Source organism: Phoenix dactylifera, unplaced genomic scaffold, assembly GCF_009389715.1.
Source record: "Phoenix dactylifera cultivar Barhee BC4 unplaced genomic scaffold, palm_55x_up_171113_PBpolish2nd_filt_p 000121F, whole genome shotgun sequence".
In the NCBI taxonomy this organism is placed as follows: Eukaryota; Viridiplantae; Streptophyta; class Magnoliopsida; order Arecales; family Arecaceae; genus Phoenix; species Phoenix dactylifera.
In genome coordinates this window covers 586418-593342 of record NW_024067689.1, presented here as the reverse complement: position 1 = coordinate 593342, position 6925 = coordinate 586418, and the positions used below count along the sequence as shown (strand labels likewise).

Here is a 6925-nt window from a genome sequence, read left to right as displayed (position 1 = left end):
TTGTTACAAATGGTATTAGAGCGGACCCGGCCCATACCCTTTATGAACTAGGGAACACTGCAGCACGGATACATTGGGGCTAACCACGGGCCAATCGTGGTGTTTATGATTAAATTTGAATAGATTTGAACCCTTAGCTTAACGAGGACGTCAGGGCTTGAACGAGGGGAGTATGTAAGGATCCGTGCAGGCGTGTGTTTAATCCCACATCGGTTATTCGCTGGGTAGATCTTGGATACTTATACAGGATCAAGGAACCCAAATAATACCTTCCGGCTAGCTATTTTGGGTGAGGTCTTGGGTTGTTACATATTCTTTTGCTGTGTTTTTGTTCCTTGCTGCTTACAGAAGCTGTTCTGCTGAAACCATGCACAGAAAGGCCACCTATGGTGCTTGTTGTTTTTGAAACTTGTCCTCTCTGTACTTGACTCTCTAGAGGAGTTTCCATTCCTCTGCAAATATTCCCTTTTCTGCAAAAGATTTGGTGCCAAAATAGCCTATAGAAGCCAAAACAGTTTCAGATTTTAATACCTTCCATGTCATTTGTGATCTTCCTGTGATGATTAGATGGTTATTTATAAATGGTCTTCCTGTGATCCACGATGCCACGACACGCATGCAACAAAATTCTGCACCACATGCAGGATCCGCACATCATCTGCTGCAATCAGTGGAATCATTTTCTGCAATCAGTGGCAATGCGAGCCCATGCCCTGTGATATGCCAAGCAACTTGGTACGTGTGAAGGCCATGTAAGCATTCCAGCTCAGTTTGAGTAGGACCATGTATGGCGCACATATAGCATTTCACATGCTGCTTATATGTTCGACCGCATCTTATGATTATGTGCTGTTCTTGAGATCGGGGACACTTATCAGAGGTATGGAACACTGGTTCATCAGCTTCTGATTCTTGCTCAAGTCGGGCTGCTGATAAGTCTTCCTCCTGTAAAAGAAAATGCTAATAAACGAACAAAAAAGTCTTTCTTTAGCTAATCTATATATATGTTGGATTGGCTGAAAGTTTTGTCCCATATAGTTGATCTTCTGCTGAAAACTTACTTCGGCATCCTGGTGACCTAAGAACATAGAACTACTCTCTGATGCTGTCTTTTACAGTGATGGAAAATCGGAAATACACAGCACAGTTGCAAAATTGATGGCTTCAGGAGCTGAGTTGGACGACCCCATTAGATGCGAAATCTATGGGAAGGTAAAGGTCCGCTAATATATATCCTTATGTCTTAGTTTTTGCTTGATTTTGTCTAACATGATTAAGATTCGTAAGTGCTTTGGTTGATTATACAGGCTGCATTTCTTGCCTTGCATTGATGGGCGCATGTTAGGTCTATGCGAACCTGCATGACAAATGTTATGAAAGTTTACAGATACTTGAAACCCTGGCATGAAAGTTACACAAACTCATCACAATGTATTTCAGCTGCAGCAAGATCTATTTTGTTGTCACGATGGAGTTTCTTGATTTTTCTTGGTTTTTCTTGGTTTGATTCTGAGTGCGGTCAGCGTCTGTTTGTTTAGATCAATTGGCACTCTTCGTAGTTATAGATTAAGCCAGTTGAAAGGGTCTTAAGTGTAGCTTTTGAATATGAAATATGGGGCAAAACTGATGTTGAATGTAGGGTCCAATGCCACATAGGTAGGGTATTTTCATCTGCAGAATCTCTAAGAATACAGAACCTAGTTCTTAGGGCATTGCTGAGAAAAGACAGCTCCTCTTATTATGCCTAAGGAAGTTGTCGTCCTGCACTTTCCTTGGAGAATCACGCTTAGGTTTTGAACACTGGTTTTCATTGCGCTGTGACCTTTTTTCCTTACAAAGCGAGTTTGTGACTCCAGTTATCAACTTTGACAATGAAACCATTGTAAACTATTAAATTTTGTTGAATTCTCCAGGCTTTCTTCTGAATTTGAGATCTTGATCCTAATGGTGTTGCCATGTTTTTTAAAAAAATCATCGTTGCTCCTTTTAGAGGCTCAAAATCTGAACCTGCCCCCATCTCGACCCAACAATCAATGGTTCTTGCTCATTTATCATAGTAGTTACTTTCATTTTTATAACGCCAGCCGGCGGACAAAATTTGCTCCAACTTCCCTTCAAATCACCTTGCTCATTTACGAACTCAAAATGTTGGTTACAAAGAAGCAGCAACGCACATACCTAAGAACCACAGCAGGCGAAAGAAATAACCAATGCAAAACTAAACGCAACAGCCGAAAGAAATAACCAATGTGGAACTAAACACGTGCCCGCATGAGTCCTCACATACTCTTTCCATTTAAACTAAGAATTCAAATTCATTCAAATCTAATTACAAGCACTACAATCAGCGCTCCAATAGAAGCGTGCTGCAGTATTTCCTAATCCACATAGGTCGGGTCTGCTCTGATATCATTTATCACAACCCAAAATTTTATCCCAAAAAATAATAAAAAATATTATTTAAATTTTTTTAATTCTGTATAAATACCCTGGTTGAAGGATGCCACCTTTCCGAAAGGGCAGGAGCACCCCTCCAAGCGCGGTAAAATAAAAGGATACCAACCCCCAGGTGGTTACCAAAATCCGAGAGGCCAAGAGCGGCAACACGGCCTTTTGGGCACCCCATGTTGAGCCACACGTGAGCCTATTAGGGCACCTACACGTGTCAGGAAAGCACTTCGCTTGTCTCGCCTTAAGTACTGGTAGTTGGGGTACTTAACAGAAGGTAGTCCGAGATGAAGAAAAAGATATTGGCGGAGCCCATGGGGAAGGAACCGCTGGGTTTGGGAAAGCGGGAATTCCGCTGGAAAGAGAGAAGCGCTTGGGGAAAAGCTCCCACACTATCTCATGTGGGGGCAAGCCCACACCCCCACCAGACCAAACCAAAAGTAACACCAGTCTTGGGAAGAATAAAAACTAAAGGCCACCTCGCTGGCGGGGAGCCCAAAGAGATTCTTCCCACTCCTGGAGATGGGACACGAATTGGGCTTCAGCTCGCACATGTAGAAACAAACTTAGCAGCTTGCTTCCCCATTAGGGTTAGGGTTTCACTCGGAAGTTCACTCCTATGTGTATACTAGATATTTCTGATATGAAAATTTGGGAGGAAGATCTTACCATGGATGGATGGATATTGTATCAAGCTCATGTTCATAGAAAAAGTTATTCATCATCTCAGTAAAGGAAGTGGAACTTCTTTCATTCATGAAAATATTTACACGGATTCCTTTACAAGCTGAGCTGAAAGAATTTCCTATAGTTTGATTTGGCTCTTGTCAACTTCAGATGGATGCATAAACTTGGCTCTTTCCAAAAACTTCTTCCTTTGATTTGTTGACAATTCCTTCTCTGCAAGCCAACCTGGTTGACAATGGTTGTAATTTCGCTTTGCTTCTTTTCAAAAAAGAACAGGACGCCTCTAATTTTGTCATCATAATTACCATCTTTCTTCAATCTCTTGCCCCTTGTTTCCCACGTAAAGACAAACAAGAAGTTAGAACTGATTCATTTAGAAAATGAAGTACAAATAGAGAAATGGTAAAAGAAAAGGTGAAGGGACAAGAGTTAGCAGTTCCACTTACATATTCTTGCTGCTGCTACCTAAACTATAAGACATCTCTTTGAGCAAATAACCATGAAGACATCCACTCAAATCAAGCGAATAAAACGCGCCGCAGCTTTGCAAGAAGACCAAAATGCTAAAGAACAGAAAAGGTTGGAAAGAAAAATAAAGTTGGAATCTAGCTAATGCCTGCCAGATTTAGGCCTGGCTTCCACCCTACCAAAAAATAAAAAAAAGTAAAGAAAACCAATTTTGTAACGAGGTAACAGCAGAATGGTAAAGCATAAAGCCACTACAAATTACTGTAGAGTCACCTAATTGGTGGTGCAGCATTGGAACCTGTTCAATGGATTTATGAACTGATAAGAATCCATTAATTCCACAACTGATCAGATCACATCTTCACAAAATCAAACAAAATGGAAGATGAAGAACATATGATGACTTGCAAATGAGCCATGAACTTATTTATGCACCTGGACTTTTAATTCTTCCGTCAATGGTTTCAACAACAAACATCTTACAAGAGCATGGGATAAAGCATAAATCACTTGGTAGAACTCTTATTTACTTCAGAAAGTGCCGAGCAAAACCAACAGCCAAACACAGAAAGAATACGACAGCAATATGGATGCTAGATCTCGCACCAAGGAATTAACAAAGTTAAAATCAGTAATCACAGCTCTTTCATTGCCCGCATTGCATGGGATGCCACAAAACATCAAGTTTAACAAAACTTCCAGATTCTCACTAATAATTATTGCAAATCCAATCATTTCCACTGCTGAACCGAGAAATTTGAGGCTGCATTAATGCCCAATAAACCAAACTACTCGAAAATACCAACTAGTTTCTGATGAAATAACATGACAAGTATAGCATCACATGGTTACCAGACACAGAAAAGTAACAACAACAAAAGAACTGTTAATGCTTTCTGTCGACCTTAAGATCTGCAGGATTATAAATACAGAGATACATACAGACGGTAGACATCATCAAATCCATTATAAAAATAATATAAAAGAGAAATTAGTATAGGTTCGCTGAACCCTCACCCATAATAAATAGACAACAAACAAGAATAACATATCAGCAATAAGTATACAAAGCAATAAAAATAGAATATCTAGGCATGAGTATGATGAACTTTTTTTTGGCGAAAAAATGAGCATTAAGTGCAGTCCTGTAGAACTCAAAGCACCAATGGAGCCTCCTCCAAAGACCATAATCACCATACGGTTCAAGACTGAGAAAATACAAAGCCAGGCAGAAGTCTGAGGCATTAAAACTATTTTTTCATTGCTGCAAAAAGTCTCAAATTATCTGACAATCAAAGCAAAAACCTAAATAGAGCAAGCATTTCCTCCCCAATCTCTCCTCTGTTAGAAGATTGGGTTGCAAAACCTCATCAGAGCTTTACTGCAAAAGAACAAAAGCACTAGTATATACTACACATCTAATTTTAAAACTGCATCCATAAAGCCAGCATATGCTATTACAAAGTAAAATAGGTCACAGAAAAGGAGATAAATAGGCAACTAGTGAATTAAATGCAGAAATTTCTGCATGTCTGTACTCTATACCTGCAATGGGGCGAAAGAAGCAGATGGGTCCCAAAACATTCTATAGATATATAAATAGAATTCCAGAATAAAGCCTTTCTTTGATCTGTTTGTATAAATTTGGGTGCTTTATACTGAAATGAAGGCTTCAATCGAAAACCTAAAGTTGGACTGGTGAAGATAGAGTTTTAAAAGATTCACGAGGAAGAAAAGAATCACAACAGGAAAGCTTAAGAGACAATAATACAATGTTTACGAAAAGATAAACACAACTATATCATAAACATGATGGATTGGTTAGCAGAATAGCACTCAAACAACAAGTTTTAGCATAAAGCTTGTCATTGCTTTATATTAGATATGAGTATGACCCTTTAAAGAATACAAATGCAGCACTAACGTGTGATTAGACTCGTAGAGGAAATGAAACATTTATCTAACACCATCTTTGTCACAATAAGCATATGCTAAGCGCCAAGAATAATGAAGCCACTTTAGTTTTTTCTTTCTTCTCTTTTTTGGAATGAGAATGCCGTATGGTCTGCATAGGTAAAATATCCACATAAACAAATAGATAGGATTAAATTAAGACTTCATGTTGCACATACACGAAAGAAGATTTAACTAACCTGGTTTTTCCTGTATAGAACCCAAATTAAACACGAGAGAAAGTAAACAAAAATAGACAGTTTTTCCTTTTTTCTGAAGAGAAAAAAAGTATCTCGACAAGGTTCATAGCATGCACGGGGTTGTAGAGAAGGGAGCTCCCTTCAGTCCAAGCATAGGCAGCATAGGATCTGATTTTATCTCCCGCATCATTCACTCGATTACCAAGCAAACACCTTCTTGGTAGTTGGATGAATGAGTCGGCAGCTAATTCAACCCTACAACCACCCATGAGTGGACTGAAGGAAGCTCTCTTTAGCCTAACCCATCTCACATCATGAACCAAAGAAATCAGCAAAAAAATGTTCAAAACGGGAAGATAAAATCTAAACCATCTATATTCAGAAAAAGAAACCACGCATGCAAGGGAAGATCTGCCAACCAGAAAACCATGTCTTTTATCTTCTAAACAAGATTTTTTAGCCTCTAAAAAATTATAGAATCAACAAAGAAACTAAGCAATCTTGTTCTATTAGCTTCAGACCAATGATCATATGAGAGGAAGGGAAGGAAGCAAGGAGAGGAGGGAAAAGACCTGAGGCCTCAGGAGGGATGAGACCAAGCAGAAGAGAAACAAGGAATCTCTTTCATTAACAAAAACAAAGCAACCATGCTTTTACGGGGAATAAGATCTAAGGAAGAGGGACTGGAAAGGTAAGGAGGTGATTCCCTCGAGCACTTCCAAACCACCGAGTAAGCCCATGGATCTCAGCTTGGAAGAATGCCCTTAAATAACAAAGAGAGGAGCTGACATCACATCAGTACCCAGTATATAATAAATTACTTTACTTGGACCAGTATTGAACAAGTGGAAATGGGGTTTTCTTTAGAAAAACCTAAACAAATCACGCAACCGTTCATTTTCTCTCTTCTTCGAGGCGACACTCCATACCTCCTAGTCCATCCTTTTGTCGGCATCCTTTGGTCTTCTGATTTTTTTTTGACTTTAAATACACTTGTTATGCCCCAAAGCCCTAATAATACTATAGAAAGAAGTACAGCCTTCGAGGGTGTTAAAATGGGCATCAGGTCATACGAAGAACTTGCAAGTATTAGTTTGGCTCGAAACCTACATGGATCTTTTGAAGTATTTATGATTGTTGTTGTCTTTATAAAGACAATTCTTAATAAA

The 6925-nt window shown here is 39.2% G+C and overlaps 1 long non-coding RNA gene across 1 annotated transcript; it reads right to left on the bottom strand.

Moving 5' to 3' along the window:
- Window positions 1-3172: 3172 nt before the first annotated feature.
- LOC113463131 lies at window positions 3173-6475 on the bottom strand. Its single transcript, XR_005507202.1, has 2 exons — window positions 6329-6475; window positions 3173-3698 (listed from the first exon to the last, which is right to left on the bottom strand). It is a non-coding gene; the product is annotated as an uncharacterized LOC113463131 (long non-coding RNA).
- Window positions 6476-6925: the final 450 nt, after the last annotated feature.